This window comes from Brachycentrus maculatus, unplaced genomic scaffold, assembly GCF_059751285.1.
Source record: "Brachycentrus maculatus isolate JH-2025_06_01 unplaced genomic scaffold, ASM5975128v1 h1tg000131l, whole genome shotgun sequence".
NCBI lineage: Eukaryota > Metazoa > Arthropoda > Insecta > Trichoptera > Brachycentridae > Brachycentrus > Brachycentrus maculatus.
The window spans coordinates 1067902-1087161 of NW_028280884.1; the positions used below are offsets into that span (position 1 = coordinate 1067902).

Below are 19260 nucleotides of genomic sequence, written 5' to 3' on the forward strand. Positions count from 1 at the left end.
CTATATCCCAGCAAAAGCGGCATATTTTTAACATAATATTTACCCGCTACAGGGCATAAAGTGTTGTTTTTGCATTTTGATGAAAAGGTATTGTTTAATTATTTTTTGAAATATACTAAATATTTTTCAAATGGAGAAAGAACCTTCAGGTTTCACCTAAAAAGATCTGTTGCACAGTAAAAAGTTCAATAAGTGGCTTGATATTTATTTTTAATACATTGTATTATATTTTTAAACTTTAAAAACGTTCTCCTGAAAAATCAAGTTTTTTGATTTATGACGTTCTTGAAAGGAGTTAGCGATATGTCTCTTTTATTTAAATTAAATAAACGTTTAGGCCCCCTGTTTCGGCCAAAATCTGTGTATTTTTTCAGAATAAGTGATGTATTAAAATAGTATTCATAAATATACGCGAGAAGAACAAAGAGACGCAGTTCATCGACTTACATTTTGTTTATAATATTGTTCCCACCACATGTAACTCCTTTAAAATCATATATAAGGCGTGGCGGACTAATTTTAGTTTGCTAAATCATACACCTAAGTAACTTCACTGCTAACTTAGAATCATTGAAATGTATAAACTCATGCCTCTAGCGAGATAGCGAGTGTTTTTGCCTAGAATTTTCACTCATGAATTACATGAAATTATAGTAACTTTAAACATAAAGAGTAAATCCACTCACAAGTAGGCATAGGCTATGAAACTTTTAAAGTTGAAGCCTGAGTAGGGACATGATAAACGGTGTTGCATAAGCCGTAGCTAGATTTCAGAGTCACTTGGACGTTAGGTAATTCAAAATTTTAGTTTGCTCAGATTAAATAATATTCAAAACGTGTATACGCCGCGCTCGCTCTGTTTTTATATTTGTGTCGCTTTGTTCTTCTCGCCTTAATAAGTTTGTAATTTTCGATATATTTGTGACCCTATGTTCTTATAACTTTGTGATTTTTTAATAAAGAAAAGATTGTCTTCATTTGAGCGCTTCCGTCTTCCTAATCAAAAGTGTTCCAGTACCGTTAGCAGTAACACCCCCACTAAAACGTTACATTTCCATTGTAAATGATTTTAAGTTATCAAGAATTCTAGTCGAAATGCGATCGCTCAGACGAATGTGTGGCAAAACGATGTTTGATAGATGTTCGAATGATGGAATAAGGAAAGAATGTAAGGCTGAGATAAGCATTATCGATAAAATTAAGAAAGGTGTGTTGAGATGGTTTGGACATGTGGAGCGTATGAGCGAAGAAAGAACGGTTAAACAAATTTATGAGGCGAATGTAGTTGGAAAAAGAAGCAGAGGACGACCGAGGAAAACTTGGCACAACCAGGTATGTCAAATATTTGAAAGCGGCCGGGTCAGGAGTCGTAATAATCGTCGGGTATGAGGCAAAGAATGTTTGCGAGGACAGAGTGGTGTGGCGTTCGATTCTCTCTGCCTACCCCTGCGGGGAAGCGGCGTGATGGTTAGTTAGTTAGTTAGTTAGAATTCTAGCTTGTAAAATTGTTACGTTTTGGTGCGATTTAATGATTTCATATTGGTTTAACACCGGATTTGTCACTTTTTGTCACAACTTTAATTAAGATATCTATTGAATACAGTAAACAGAACAGATTTGCATTCTAAGGATTTTTTGTGCAATATTGGAAATGTAATTTTTTGGTGAGGACCTCCAAAAATATTGTATTTATTTCATTATTTTTTTATATAAAAAAATGAAGACGAATATGGAAGTATGGGCAATTACGGGGCTTACGACCGTCAAAGGCTGGTTTCATTTATCACTTTACACACGTGTAACATTCACGAATTCTACCCATGATTGACAACCATACTACTCAATTTCTTTTAACTTCTAGATAAATTGATTAAACTCGATTCACAATATCAATATATCTAGAAGTTCCAAGAATTTGAGTAGTGTGGTTGTCAATCATGGATAGATGATGAATGCTACACGTGTGTAAAGTGATCGCTTAAACCAGCCTATGACAATCGTATGCCTTGTAAATGCCCAGACTTCAGATTCTTCTTCATTTTTGTTGAAATGTCTAAAAAAATGTAATAAAAATACTATTGCTAAAGGTGTAGAAGAATCCCGCTTCGGAAAACTCCTTCAGACACAAGGAACAGATCAATATCCAATGAGATATTGTTCAACATAGCGGTAGCTCTTCCTACAGGCATAACCATCGGCAGGTTGGTCCTGTATATAGATAGGAATGTGAAACAGTCTATGCCGACGCTGTCTTAGGTAACTATCGGGAACATACAGACCAATGCTCCGGATAATTTCAGGATTATCGAACGTACCGCGCAACAATCGAAAAAAATGCGTAATCAAATACACGTGATTTAAATTAAACGCAAAATCCAAGAATAAAAGAAAGGGATACTGCACACATCCGGAAATCCAAAATTTAGGAAGTTTCGATCATGCGGAAGATGTAAAGATCTATCGATCACTGGCGGTCGGCGATCAGTACGTGTCTGCGTTTTTTATCTATCCATTTGCATACATTTCCAGGTCCAAGTGACCTACTAGAAAAATGTACAACCTTTTGGGAGGTCACCACAGACGGTTCTCACGTAATTCAAGGATGCAAGAACGGCGTTAGTACTCGCCTCACTTACCTACCGACTTTCTACTATTTTTCATGACTAGCCAAGTAAACATGAAGGTAAAAATATTTTTTACTGTCCGCGTTTAATTTTATTTGTTCCCTGTCTGTCTGCTGTGCTGGTCGGGTTGTGGGCGTCTGTGTACCGGCCAGCGTCGGGTCGGAATCGGATCTAGCTGACTAATTGAACTGAACACTATCCCTTTCTCTGCCTATACTGGGGTACTTATAGAAAATTTGGTGATGGACTTACAATCTTGTATTTATTTAGATAGGCAGTGACAGGTATATTGAAAGCTTTTAAATGTAAATTCAAAGTAAAATCGGGTTACATTTTTATATTTACATTTTCAATAAATTTCGCAAATTAGTTTTAAAAAAATTGCTTAGCTAGAGCAGATCTGGGCATGCGGTGGGACAGCTTTCAATATGTCCACATTTTAAAACGTCCACGGTCTACTGTCCACAGTCTACTCGGCTGTCCAAACTAAAAAGACAGTAAGGGACATTTTTTGTAGTAGATTTTTTTTGCATTTTTGTACTAAGTAGAATCTACTCAGTACAAAAATGCAAAAAAAACGTACTACGAAAAAATCTCCTTTAGGTACTGTGTTTTAAGTTTCTTTAATGTCATACAAATTGTTTTCCCGCATTCATAGTTTATTTCGATAGGTCCCTTGAAAAACGATAGATAGAGGTTTATATGTATATATATATATATATATATATATATATATATATATATATATATATATATATATATATATATATATATATATATATATATATATATATATATATATATATATATATATATATATATATATATATATATATATATATATATATATATATATATATATATATATATATATATATATATATATATATATATATATATATATATATATATATATATATATATATATATATATATATATATATATATATATATATATATATATATATATATATATATATATATATATATATATATATATATATGTATATATAGTTTTTAAATTGTTAATAGTTTTTATTTTAAAAAATATGTATTGAAAAAACATTTTTACGATCTATTTTTAACTCCTTACCTTACCTTTCAATACTTCTATTCTTTTCAAAACGATCTATTTATTTCGTAGAAGAACTTAGTTTTTCAACACTAAAATGTGTTAAAAAAAAAGAAAAAAATCAAACACCTACGTTAAACGTTACCTGGGTTTAAAAAAAAATGGTTTCGATTCATCGTATATTGGGTTTTAGCGCTATGCCCTATGCACCAGTTAAGTACGGCTAGGTTACACACAAAAGGAAAATTAGGTAGGTAAAACTGTATTTGTTGTGACGGCCGATAAAGCCGGAAGGATTTTTTTTGTTTTTTATTATTTCTTGCAATAATTTGCCGATGTTAAAATTCAATATGTGGCGCAACTCTAAAATCAGGTTTTATTTGTGTCAGCTAGTGCAGGGCTGCCCAAAGCAAGGCCCGCGACGCCAATTTTACGTTTTCTAGTACACAACCATGATACACGATTTACACACAACGAAGGTTTGATAGTCCCAAGAATTAACAGTAAATATGGGAGTCGAACACTGCAATATATCGTTGCGAACGTTTTTAATTTGTTGCCGACGGAGGTTAGAGGTCAAAATAAATATGGAACAAAGGCGAAATAAAGGAATGGGAAAATGATCAAGATTTAATTCTACGAAAATTGTAAAATAGTTTATATTCTTAATTTTTTCTATCTTGTTTGTTTGTACATTAGTTTAAAATGGATTAAAACAATAAAAAATGTGTGTAAAGGTGGAGACTGACTGGAGCATTTCGTCGTAACGTAACACGTTACGATGCGAGCATTCAGGCAGTCAGTACAGCGAGCCGAGCGCTCCATCCATAGTTTCGGATGCTCGCTGATGCTCGCCGCGAGCAATGTTACGACGTTATGTTACAACAAAATGCTCCGGTCAGTCTCCACCTTACAAAGAACTCCACCGACAAGACACACAAGATGGCTTAGTGGGTCTCTGCAATTTAAAATGTTTAAAATTGTTCTTTAAATAAATGTATACAATTTATGTAAATATATATTTTTTAAATATGTCACAAAACGATGTATGATATTTATTCGAATGAATGCAAGGCTAGTATATGGTAAGCGAGGAAAATATGGTAAAAACAAATTTATGAGTATAGCAGTCGATATAGTTCTCCCAACTACGCCACGATGCCAGTCTGATTAAATTATAACAATGACATCCCTATATTTTTTCTTTTTTCTTTAAAAATATTATTTATTTGTTTCTGCGGCTCCGATTGATTTAGTTGAACTGTAAAGATATGTGTAGTTTAACTGTATAGATATTTACAACATTTTGAGTGTGTACAAATTCTTATTTAAAAAATCTGGCTTATCTACACTTGGGAGTTATTTTTACATTTTTTTGAAAACTCAACATAGATGAAAAAGAATATGGAAGTCTTGGTATTTACCGGGTTAATTAATTACTTACTGTCCGTTCATATTTATTTTACCTCTGATTTATTTATATTCATATTTATTTTATTTTATTTTATTTATGTTCATATTTATTTTACTTTAAACATATTAAAACATGTTTATTTTATTTTTGTTAATATTTATTTTACCTCTGATTTATATTTAGTTAGCCAACATAACAACTAGAGGTAAAATAACTGTAGATTCACTGTAGTAAATGTTGCATGTGTGTAAAGCGATCACTTAACCAGCCTATGACACGTCATAAGCCCTGTCATAATTATAAGCTTCCCAAATTGGTACCAATAAAAAAAAACACCAAGTTTTGTATTTTTTTATTGCTTGTACTACTTATATCATTTTACAACATTTTGAGTGTGTCCAAATACTTGTTCACAAAATCTGGATTATCTCCAATTACAGGAGTTATTTTCATATTATTTTTTGACATCTCATCAAAGATGAAGAAGAATATGGAAGTCTGGGCATTTACCCCGTAAATGCCCAGACTTCCATATTCTTCTTCATCTTTGATGAGATGTCAAAAAATAATACTTATATCATTTGTTATTTCCTATGTAATCTATCTTAATTTCTAATTTCTATGTTATTTTTTGTAAAAGGCAGTAATGCCGTAAAAGAAAATATTAAATAAAATAAAATATATAAACACTTAGACTTCCATTTTCTTCTTCATATATGTTGAGGTATCAAAAAATACATGGATTGGTCCTGGATAGTGTCTAGTTTGGACATCCCTGGCCTAATGCAAACTCTCATTGCTCACCCGATCTGTCTGCTCGACCGCAACCGGCCGGTGATGACGTGCAGTTTTCTACGCCTTAAACCTCCGTTCGCGGTTAAACTGGCGTCGGATCAATCTTGATACGTCAATCCTAATACAACGCCCAGTCAACTGTAACTATGGGAAAATAACGATAGAAACGATACAGTGTAACTGTCGGTTGAATTGTAAACGGGAATTAAGCATCGTTAGCTCGTGGATAGATCACGCACTAACTTTGTGTTATTTTTTTTTAATATCTCAAATTCCATTGATTTCTTGGATTTTCACAGTTGCTTAGTTGCTGATTTTCTGGGTTACCGTGCCATGTTTCGTTAGCTCTAAGTGCTGACTGTTCGAATGGATCTTTGTCAGACGGGAGGAATGTCTAATTTAACATACTCAACCTATAAAGAATTATATTATAGTTTAGAGACTAGAAGGAATGTGTATTTAATTACGCATTTTTATCCATTGTTGCGCGGTATGATCGATTATCCTGAAATTATCCGGAGCATTGGTCTGTATGCTCCCGATAGTTACCTAAGACAGCGTCGGCATAGATTGTTTCACATTCATATTCACAGGACCAACCTGCCGATGGTTATGCCTGTAGGAAGAGCTACCGCTATGTTGAACAATATCACATTGGATATTGATCTGTTCCATGTGTCCGAAGGAGTTTTCCGAAGCGGGATTCTTCTACACCTTTAAGTCTTCTTGCTTTTTTTTACTTACGCCTTGAATATTGTTTGTTATGTATATATTATTTTTTTATTGAATAAATTGAAAAAATTGAATTGAATTGAATTATATTAGACTCGTGAAGTGTTTATACCAGCCGATATAATAAATATTTTCATTCATAATTTTCTTTTGGAAAATTCGCCACATTATATTTCAGACATCCGCCTCCGTAGTGTAATGGTCAGCACGCTCGGCTACCGCTCTGGAGGTCCCGGGTTCGATTCCCAAGGGATTTTTTCACTGTAACATTTATTCAATATTACCATGGACTGGTACATGACATGAAGTGGAGGGCTGATCACCTTTCCTTCATGTGTAAACGATCAAGATAACACTGCGTTTATATGACACAGTGCCCTATGCACCATCGGGGTGTGGATAAGGGTTTTATTATTATTATTTATTTTATTTTAGGCCATAGTAAAGGGCACTGACAAGAATACAAAAGATATTATAAGAAAGTAATAAAATAAGAAAATAAGTAGAACTAGAATAAAAGTGTTCATATAAAATACAAAAAAATACAAAATACTTGTCTAACAGAAAATAAAAATAAAAATAAATTAAAAAATACAATTAAAAACTAAAAAAAAAACGAAATAAAAAAAATAATATGAAAAAGTTAAGTAAAAAGTTAGCAAGCATGTACTACATGAGTGATACGTCTACAAGAAAAAGAAGCTTAAATGAGTGTTTTTTTTTTGCCTAGAATTTTCACTCATGAATTACATGAAATTATAGTAACTTTAAACATAAAGTGTAAATCCACTCACGAGTAGGCATAGGAATATGAAACTTAAAAAGTTGAAGCCTGAGTAGGGTCATGATAAGCGGTGTTGCATAAGCCGTAGCTAGATTTCAGAGTCACTTAGACGTTAGGTCATTAAAAAAAGATTAAGATCAACTTATAAGCTTAAATAATAAAAATGAAAATGGTATTTTCTGGCGTTTCTCATGTGTGTGATTATAATCCAGGATTCTGACTTCACATACTAATATAAGAGTGTCTGCTTAGTAAAAAGCTTCTTTGCATCTCACCAATAGATGTCTCTAGTGAAGTTCTAGTAAATCAAGAACAAGGTTTCTAAATTGGTTCATATATATATATATAGAACTTCCACGAATTTGAGTAGTGTGGTTGTCAATAATGGGTAGAATTGGTGAATGTTACGCGTGTGTAAAATGATGACTTAAACCAGCCTATGACGGTCGTCAGTCCCGTAAATGCCCAGACTTCCATATTCTTCTTCATCTTTGATGAGATGTCAAAAAATAATTTTAAAAAAGAGCTTGAATCTGTTTCTTCAATTATCAATCTAAGCAAATAGAAGGTAAACTTGGCACTATCAGGTATGTCAAATATTTGAATGCGGTCTAGTTAGAGTGAACGTGGAAGAGGCGAATAATGTTTGCAAAGATTGGCGTTCTATTCTCTCTGCCTACCCCTGCGGAGAAGGTAATGGTTAGTTAGTTATTAATAGAAGTTATTTACGTACTATGTATCTACACTTTTTTTGTGTCGCCAAGTAACGCATCACTTGTTGACACTTGTCCGTGAACCTTACGATCACAAGGTTCCAAATTCCATTAACAATTATGGAGTATTGTCGTGTGCCTTTATCGGGAAATAAATTTATCAAAGAACCGCGAGACTGTCAATTTTGTTTTCACGTTTATCTGTTAATAAATAAGCGAGATATGACAGCCGTTTATAATGTCGTCAAAATACTGTACAAGTATTCTGATGAGTCTGTTTTAAGTATTCTGTCCGCTTAGTAAAAACGTGGGAACTTTAATAATAATACGGAAAAATGCCTCTAGCATTATTTGGGTTTGTATTGCTACAGAAAAATGCCAACAACATTTTAGACTTTACTAACGGAAAAAATGCCATCAGCATTAAAGAATAACTAAGTTTAATGACAACATTTTGAGTGTGTCCAAATACTTGTTCACAAAATCTGGATTATCTCCAATTACAGGAGTTATTTTCATATTATTTTTTGACATCTCATCAAAGATGAAGAAGAATATGGAAGTCTGGGCATTTACTTGGCTGACGATCGTCATAGGCTGGTTTAAGTGGTGACTTTACACGCGTGTAACATTCACCAATTCTACCCATTATTGACAACCACACTACTTCCAAGAATTTAAGTAGTGTGGTTGTCAATAATGGGTAGAATTGGTGAATGTTACACGCGTGTAAAGTGATCACTTAAACCAGCCTATGACGGTCGTCAGCCCCGTAAATGCCCAGACATCCATATTCTTCTTCATCTTTGATGAGATGTCAAAAAAAAATGATAATAATAATTTTAATAACATAAAACTGCCAGCGGTTGGGACTTTGTTGAAAATTCCATCTTCCTCTTCCACGTTCATGCATCTTCTCATACATACCCGCCGATTATATCGACTCCTGGCAAGTTTAAAATGTAGAAAATGAGATTCGTAAAATAAGGTGTAATATCTGGAGATAGAACCTTGTCTTTCTGAGGTATGTCGATGAATAGCAAATATATTAAAGCATAAATCAAAATGATTAGCATGGATGTGCCAACGACTGCCGGATTTTGCCGTTTTTTTGTTCAACAGAAAGTACTTTGTTCATTGACATATCGCTCACTCCTTTCAAGAACGTCATAAACAAAAAAAAACTTGATTGATTTTTTAGGAGAACGTCTTTAATGTTTAAAAATAAAATACAGTGTATTAAAAATAAATATCAAGCCACTCACTGAACTTTTTACCGTGCAACAGATCTTTTTAGGTAAAACCTGAAGGTTTTTCTCCATTTGAAAAATATGAATGCTGGGAACAGAGTGAATGGTGCACTAAAATCAGTTTTAGCAAATAAAAATCTATCAGCGGAAGCTAAACTGGCAGTACACAATGGAGTTCTGGCTCCAACCCTTATGTATGGAAGCGAAGCATGGAGTTGGCAAAAGAAGGATGAAAGCAGACTGAATGCAGTCGAAATGCGATCGCTCAGACGAATGTGTGGCAAAACGATGTTTGATAGATGTTCGAATGATGAAATAAGGAAAGAATGTAAGGCTGAGATAAGCATTATCGATAAAATTAAGAAAGGTGTGTTGAGATAGTTTGGACATGTGGAGCGTATGAGTGAAGAAAGAACGGTTAAACAAATTTATGAGGCGAATGTAGTTGGAAAAAGAAGCAGAGGACGACCGAGGAAAACTTGGCACAATCAGGTATGTCAAATACTTGAAAGCGGACGGGTCAGGAGTCGTAATAATCGTCGGGTATGTATGAGGAGATGCATGAATGTAGAAGAGGCAAAGAATGTTTGCAAAGACAGAGTGGTGTGGCGTTCGATTCTCTCTGCCTATCCCTGCGGGGAAGCGGCGTGATGGTTAGTTAGTTAGAAAAATATTTAGTGTATTAAAAAAAAAAAAATAATCAAAACCTTTTCTTTCAAATGCAAAATCAACACTTTCTGCCCTGTAGCGGGTAAATATTATTTTAAAAATATGCCTCTTTCGCTGGGATATAGTACATCTTCTGGGCATTCCGAAAACATGCACAACTGATAATTGTCAATTTTTGATTTATGACGTTCTTGAAAGGCGTGAGCGAAATGTCAAAATGCAAACCTTTTTACTTTAAAACGCATGTTGTTATTCGCGCTGTCCGGATGAATACAAGAATGTGCTAATTTTTTATATTAACACGTTTCTTAAACAAAATTGAAGGTCTGTTGATAAATCTTATTCGCCACGATATCCGAGGAAGTCGAGTGCAACTGATTAAATATTATTTTATTATTATTATAATAAAACCCTTATTCGCACCCCAATGGTGCATAGGGCACTGCTTCATATGAACGCAGTGTTATCTTGATCGTTTACATATGAAGGAAAGGTGATCAGCCCCCCGCTTCAGGTACCAGTCCAGGGTAATATTAAATAAATATTAGAGTGAATTTTATTATTATAAAGGGTCCGCCAAATAACTTTTTTTTTTTGAAAATGCTATAAAAAAAAAACTAACTAGCTTCGGCTGTGTGGCACGTAGCGCCGTCCTGTTGAAACCAAATGTTGCCAATATCCTCCTCTTCAATTTTTGTGAACAAAAATCCGTTCAACATGGCCCGATAACGATCGCCATTGACTGTAACGGCCACTCCTTGCTCATTTTCAAAGAAAAATGGCCCAATTATGCCTCTGGACCAAAATCCGCACCAAACAGTGACTCGTTTTGGGTGTACCGGCTTTTCAATGTATGCGTGCGGGTTTTCTGTGCCCCAAATACGACAATTTTGCTTGTTTACATACCCGCCAAGATCAAAATGAGCTTCATCCGAAAAGATGATTTTTTTGGCAAAATCGGCATCTTCTGTAAGTCGATCGCAGGCCCACTCAGCGAAGCGAAAACGCATTGGATGGTCAGTTGGCTTCAACTCCTGAACCAATTGGACTTTGTATGGCGTCATACCAAGGTCTTTATGCAAAATTCGTCTCAATGATGTCTCCGAAATGTTCAATTGTTGAGAACGACGGTGAATTGATGTTGATGGCGCTTCACGCACACTTTCTGCCACAACATCGATATTCTCGGGTGTACGCACTGTTTTTGGCTTTTCACGCTTTGGTTTATCGATGAGGATGCCAGTTTCTTTCACTTTTTTCACAAGATAACGAACATACGGAGCTGACGGTGCTTCTCTTCTTCCAAAAACCGTACGCAATTTTCGCACACATTCTGCAACATTACCATGATTTTCAAAGTAATGTCGCAATATTTTCCAGCGTTGTTCAAGCGTATACACAACCATATTCGCTCAGCGGAAGGATAAAACTAATTATCTGTCAAATCAGACATGAGCTAAGTGTTACCATTCACGAAATAAGCACTAGTTGAAAAAAAAAACTTTAGATGGCGGACCCTATAGTATACCATAAACATTCCACAACAGGAATTATCAAAGCATTGACCGCGAGCCTCAGTTTTTTTTCTCTTCTTCTTCTTATTGGTGCAGGCCTGGTGGTCCATTTTTAAGAGGGATAAGCCTCCTGCGATGTCGCTTCCCAGCTGTCAATTCATCTCTTTATTCGTCTACTTTGGAGTCAGCCGTGCAGTGGTTTTGGTGGAGTCTGGATGGTTCCATTCTCCTCATAAGCGCATGCGATTGTCTTCTTCGTTGCCTTCCCCACCTAACAGCATCTTCCATCTCGCACATTTCTCTTATCCTGGTGTTCCTTACTCTATCTTGTAGACTCTTGCCAGATATGCCCCTTAGAGTTTTCATTTCTGACACTCGTAGCGCGTTTTTTTTTAAAATGATTGCCAAATTATTATATTTTGTCAATGTATTATTCTGCATCTCAGCATAGATGAAGAAGTCTGGGCATTTACAGGGCTTACGACCTGTCTTAGGCTGGTTAATAAATCAATTTATACACCATTCTACCCATTATTGGCGACCACGCTACTCAAATTTTGGAATTCATAGACATATGATCTATTTTACGACTTTCCTAAATAAAAAGCTTTTAGCTTTTCCTGAAAAAAATCATAGATGGCTGTTGTGAACTCAATCACGGAATCAATCTTCCATATTCATACATCTCCTTACATATGCCCGCCCATCATTCGGAATCTGTTTTTTGTTGAAATAACTTTATCATGCCCAGTTTTCTCCCTTCCTCTGCTCCTATTTCCTACTAAATTCGCCGCATGAATTCGTTTTACTGTTCTTTCCTCACTCGTTCGTTCCACATGTCCAAACTACCTCAACATACCTTTCTTAATTATATCGACAATGCTTATCACTGCCTTGCATTGTTTCCTTATTTCGCCGCTCGAACATCTATCGTACGTCGTTTTGTCGCACATACGTCTGATAGATCTCACTTTGACTGTATTTAATTTACTTTCTTTGCCAACTCCATCTTGATGTCGAAACCATCTCAAAGCAGCTTTCTTAATTTGATTGACAGTGCTTATCTCAGCCTTGCATTATTTCCTTATGTCACAATTCTATTATACATCGCTTTGGCGCTTATTTTCGCCAATTATTTAAAAGAAATCGCTAGAGAGTTTTGTTTTTATTCACTTTATAATATTCAGTCATTCATTCCACATGTCCGAACTATCTCAACACAGCTTTCTTAATTTGATTGACAACGCTTATCTCAGCCTTGCATCATTTCCTTACATCACAGTTCTATAACATACGAAATCCAAATAATAAATAACTTTTCTTGAATGTTTTTCGCATATACTTTGTGGAACATTTTATAAACTTTATAAAATTAAACAACTTTGTTTTGACCACTTTTTTCTATTATTAGTAGGTACATGACAGTGAAAAAAAATTGTCCGCCTTGTTAGTGTAATGGTCAGCACGCTCGGCTACCGTTCTGGAGGTCCTGGGTTCGATTCCCAAGGGGGGTAAAATAAATATAAGTGATTTTTTCACTGTCATATTTATTCAATATTACCCTGGACTGGTGGTACCTGAAGCGGAGGGCTGATCACCTTTCCTTCATGTGTAAACGATCAAGATAACGCTGCGTTTATATGACGCAGTGCCCTATGCACCATTGGGGTGCGGATAAGGGTTTTGTTATTATTATTAGTAGGTACACTTTAACCAACCGGTTTCGACAAGAACCTTGTCATCATCAGGGTTTATTATATTCTAAAACATTCAAATACTCATAGTTAATTACATTCCCTTACCAAAAACTTCCACACACTCCGTACACCATATGAAAATATGATTTAAAAACTCCTTAATGTTATTTTTATAAAAATAACATTTAGGAGTTTTTAAATCATATACTTATGTTTTTATAAAAAAGGGATCTGGGTAGAATTGGTGAATGTTACACGTGTGTAAAGTTATCACTTAAACTAGCTTATGACGGTCGTAAGCCCCGTAAATGCGCAGACTTCCATTATCTCTGTCACCTATGTTGTGATTTAAAAAAAAATCAAAAAATAACTCGTATAATTGGAGACAATCCATTTATAATCCTCGCGTTTTTCCTTATTTTTATTATTATTTCACCGTTTTAAATATCTATGTATAAAACATCGTTTTGGTGCTTATTTTTACCGTATATTATAAAGAAATCCTCATATATTTCGGTTTCTATCGAATCATTCATGTGTAGAGCTCCATCATATTACGTGTGTGGGTATATACAAGTAATAAAATACCTAGGTACCTACCTATACATTTTATTTAGTACTTACAAATAGTACCTACATAAAACAGTTACCTTCCACCAGATGTCGCATGCGTCGCACTGAATAAAACAAAAGACATCAGATAGAAAAAAATATAATATTCTGAACTGTCAGAATCAGATAGATAGATAGAAAAATATTATAAAGACAAATAAAGAATAAACTTTAATTATGAACTTTAATTACAAAGCAACACATTGTTTATTTTATTATTATACACCAACTTTACATATTATTTACACTCAATTTACGAAGGAAAATATTACCACGTTATATACATATGTGATTTATACATAACATTAGCATTTTTACGGACGCGAAAAATATGATAATCCACAAGAAAGTCGTTACACAATAGCGCCCGACCGTACACGTAACGTGACATTACTTTTATCTTAATATCAAAATAAGTGAAAGCATTTCTCTTATTCATCTCGGAGGCGTTGCGAGATCAGGCGAACATAATCTCGTATATGCAATATTTTTAAGCGTCCAGTCGTGAAGTCCCTTATTTTATAAATTTTTTTATTTTATTATTTTTTTCTCTATATTTACGGCCGTAGTCAATTTGTACGTAATAAATATAATTATTATTAAAACATATCCGCTACCTAGGCGGAGCATATGGAGTCCCCAAAGTGTCTCCAGGCTTTTCTGTCGGCTGCCAGCTCCCTTGCATCCTCCCAAGTCAGGTCCGCGTCTCTAAGTTCTGACGAGAAGTGCCGACGAATCGTCAGCTGTGGTCGTCCTGGGCGGCGCGAACCTGATGCCTTGTAAAAGAGGCAAGCTTGATTAAGGTTCTGGAGAGGCATACGGAGTACATGGCCAAGCCAACTGAATCGCCTTTTCTTGACGACAATTCGCTCACTCCTTTCAAGAACGTCACAAACCAAATAACTTGATTTTTCAGGGGAACGTTTTTAAAGTTTAAAAATATAATACAATGTATTAAAAATAAATATCAAGCCACTTATTGAACTTTTTACTGTGCAACAGATCTTTTTAGGTAAAACCTGAAGGTTTTTTCTCTATTTTAAAAATATTTAGTATATTTAAATAAATAACAAAACAATACCTTTTCTTCAAAATGCAAAAACCAACACTTTCTGCCCTGTAGCGGGTAAATATTAACTTAGAAATATGCCGCTTTTTCTGGGATAAAGTACATTTTCTGGGCATTCAGAAAACATGCACAACTGAAAATTGACGATTTTTGATTTATGACGTTCTTGTAAGGAGTGAGCGAATTGTGAGCAAGATTTGCTGCGTCCTACGCCTTATCTCTTCATTCCTCACAAAGTCAAACCACCGCACGCCTAAAATTCTCCGCAGACACCTATTCTCAAAGCTTGGTATACGGCTGCTCTGGGCCCTTGTAAGGTGCCATGTTTCACAGCCGTATAAGAGAACAGGAGCAATGCAGGCATTGTATAGGTGGCATTTGGTCTTCACCGATTAATAAATATAATACATGTGATAATTTTATACAACATTAAAAATAATAATTTTATACAACAATCATCACATGTACACACGTCGTAGCGACATCATCGGACTAGACTATGATGTCGGTAACGACGAAACCCGGTTGCTGATCAAATAAAAGTCATGTGGAAAAAATTACATAGTTGTTATTTTATTCTATAAAATGCAGTTCCACCAAGAAATGTCATTACAAAACTTAAATGTAATAAATTGTATACATTAATTTTAACGAACAATTAAAAACATATTTAAAATATTTTTTCCGAGACCCACCAATGTGTGTCTTGTCTTGTGTGTCTTGTGGTCTTGTGTGTCTTGTCGATGGAGCTCTTTTTACATACATTTTTTATTGTTTTTATCCATTTTAAGCTAATATGCACACAAAAGAGAGAGAGAAAAATTAAAAATATAAACTATTTCATAATTTTCATAGAATTAACTCTTGATCATTCACCCATCCCTTTATTTTGCCTTTGTTCCATATTTTATTTTGACCTCTAACATCCGTCGGCAACAAATAAAGATGTTTGGAACGATTTATTGTAGTGTTCATCTCCCATATTTATCGTTATTAGATAAATATCACGATGTGTGATTATTGGCTAATAAATCAATATGAATAATCACAAGACTGTCGGTGACATTCTTATTGAAATATGTAGGGAACTAAGGGAGATATGAAGGTTTAAACTTTAGATATTTGAATAAAAAGAAAAACGTGCGTTCACTTACGTCATCAAATTTCCGTCATCGAACGTTTTATGACGTCATATGGTTTATTGTCCATGGTTCATAGAGCTGTAATAGTAGTAGTGTGGATTGTTTGTTTACCACTACACTACCATTTGTGTTATACAAATATGAGAGGTGGGGGGGGTGGGAGGGTGGAACATAGACATCAACAAATAGAGCCGCCAATAATTTAGCAATGACACCAACATTAAAATAACTCCATCGTAACTGTGACGTAGTGTTTAATGTACAGTTGTGTTTGATATTTTGTTTTGCTGTGTAAGTTTATATTGTTGCAATTCGGGTATAAATTTATTTTAATATACTGAATGCAGTCGAAATGCGATCTCTCAGAAGAATGTGTAACAAAACGATGTATGATAGATGTGCGAATAGTGAAATAAGGAAGGAATGCAAAGCTGAGATAAGCATTATCGATAAAATTAAGAAAGGTGTGTTGAGATGGTTTGGACATGTAGAACGAATGAGTGAGGAAAGAACGGTAAAACAAATTTATGAGGCGAATGTTAGCGGGAAAAGAAGCAGAGGAAGACCGAGAAAAACATGGCACGATCAGGTATGCCAAATACTTGAAAGTGGTCAGGTTAGGAGTCGTAACAATCGGCGGGTATGTATGAGGAGATGCATGAACGTGGAAGAGGCGAAGAATGTTTGCAAGGACAGAGTGGTGTGGCGCTCTATTCTCTCTGCCTACCCCTGCGGGGAAGCTGCGTGATGGTTAGTTAGTTAGTTTTTTTTTTAAATATACTGACACACAGTCCCATTACGTTGACCTGTTGTAGTTATATGTACTTGTACGTACTTGTGCGTACCTTCCTGAATCTGATGTATTTTATTCCGTGTCATTGTTGCATAATTCTGTTTTTTTATGGTTCAGGCAGAGATCACTCTCCATATGGGTGGAATGCCTTATTTAAAAAAAAACTGTGACGTAATTCATTAGCAACTTTTCGAAAAGAAAATGATGGATGAAAATATTAATTATATCGGCTGTTATAAACACTACACGAGTCTAATATAATACAATCCTTTATAGGTTGAGTATGTTAAATTAGATATTCCTCCCATCTGACAGAGATCCATTCTTGGGACTATCAAACCTTCATTGTATTTATTTATTTATTTCAAAACATATAATTTTCCCGATTAGTAATTTCTATTTCTCATTTTGGAACATGGGATTAAGGTTAACAAGACTGGAACACAAATGATAAAGTAACATTTTTTTAAAATAACCAAAGCTAATACATGGCAAAATTTAAAAACAATATACAGGTATAATAAATAGGCATAAGAAACATATTTAAATGAAATAAATGAAAAAAACATAAGGTAAGAAGCATATTTAAAGTAAACAAATGAGAAAATATTAGAAAAACATACGGTAAAAACAAAATAAGAAAATATGACTAATCACTACATACTAATATACCTTTCCATAAAGTACCTTCTCATCATTTATTTTGGATCCCCGAATGGGTTTTTTTTTATATATATGTCAGGCAGCTGGTTAATTTGGGTATTGGTAATATAATTTAAGGACCTTACTCCAAATTTAGTAGTGTTTATCGGCTCCACATGTATATTGTTATGTCCTCGTGTATTATGATTATGAATTTCTTTGTTAAAAATCGGTATGGTGTTTTTTGTATGGACTTGTCTCTTAACGCCTTCTCTGCGCCGCGGGTCGTTGGCCACGGAAAGTAACATACAGCCGCTCGCATAACAATTCGTGAGGCAGTACCCAGTACCCAGTACCCAGTACCTACCTCGGGTAGTGGGAAACGGCACAACAGTGGAAGCGTTGAGATGCGACTCGGCGTAGGGCACTTTCTACTTCAGAAAAAAACGCGAGGCGGTATCCAAAAGCGAGTCCGCGGCGGCCGATATTAAGTCATTTTACCCGTCTCACTCGACTGGTGGTGTTGGGCGGGAAGGGTAATTTTACCTCTTCACTCGACTCGTCGTAAATTGCGTGTAAGTTATTTTTACGCATGACTTTTGCGGCATCTTTTGATCTCATATCGATGTATACAGTATGGTTAAATGTTTTCACTTCTTTTCAGAGATGTTAATCTCTATTATGAGCGCGAATCCCCCCGCAGATAGTTTGTTAATACGTTGACTGCCAACCACGAGATAACTCGTTGATTGCGTTCATTGCTAGGACGCCGACTACGACTTATCTCGTACTGTGTTTACTTGCCATATTCGTGCAGCTACGTTCAAATTCCAAGTACAGTAAGTCCTCTACATACGTAATTTCGACTTACGTCAATTCGTACTTACGCGATTTTTTTTCTCACGTCATTTGTTTACATAAACAAAGCCATAACATTTTATCTTATTTTAATTTATTTATTTATTTAATTAGCGTTTATTACACTAATATATAGCTGTGGTAGTGATTGTCCTGACGAAGAGACGCGTACGACGGTCTCGAAACCGGTAGACATAAAAATCTCGGTGATTGGTTATATAATATACTTATATTATTAACATTTTTGTTAAAAAAATAAATATGTAAAAATGACTAACCACAAAGTAAATGCTTAAAATATTAATAATATTGAGAATAGTAAAATTATGAAATTGTATTAAGTAGAAATGCACAGAAATTGTATAAAAATGTAATTTTATTAAATAAATAATAAGTTTTTAAAAAAACTTTTGTTTTTTTTTCTGTAAAGTTACTTTAATTCTAAAAACCAAAAAATATCCAACTTATATTATTATTTAAAAAAAATCGGGCGTGAAAAGTCATGTGACCCCTCCGGTGGAATGAATTCTGTGTTAGCGAATATCCCCTTAACTATTCAAGTTAGGTAAGTCCGGAAACAGACCAGCGGCTCTAAGCGGCCGGGGTCAACTGGTTCAAGCTTCCGTAGTTGGAAATTCTGCAGTTTCAACGCAAAAGTTGGCCAATACATGCGGAAGCTTACGACTGCTCGACACGCGGGTCGATCAATGTCCTGTCGAAACTTCTTTTTAACTGAACCGTTTCATATGCATTTTTATGTGGCGAATGTGAGAGGGAAAACAGAACGTGGACGACCGAAAAAGACTTGGCACGATCAGATCAATCAGAACCTAAAATCTGGCAGTGTCAAAAGTCTGCGTAATCGGAGGGCATGTATGAC

At 34.9% G+C, this 19260-nt stretch overlaps 1 protein-coding gene across 1 annotated transcript in view; it reads left to right on the top strand.

Moving 5' to 3' along the window:
• The window catches only part of Abcd1 (ATP binding cassette subfamily D), a 77401-nt gene that overhangs the window by 13851 nt on the left and 44290 nt on the right, over positions 1-19260 (top strand). The gene's annotated exons all lie outside the window — the stretch shown is intronic.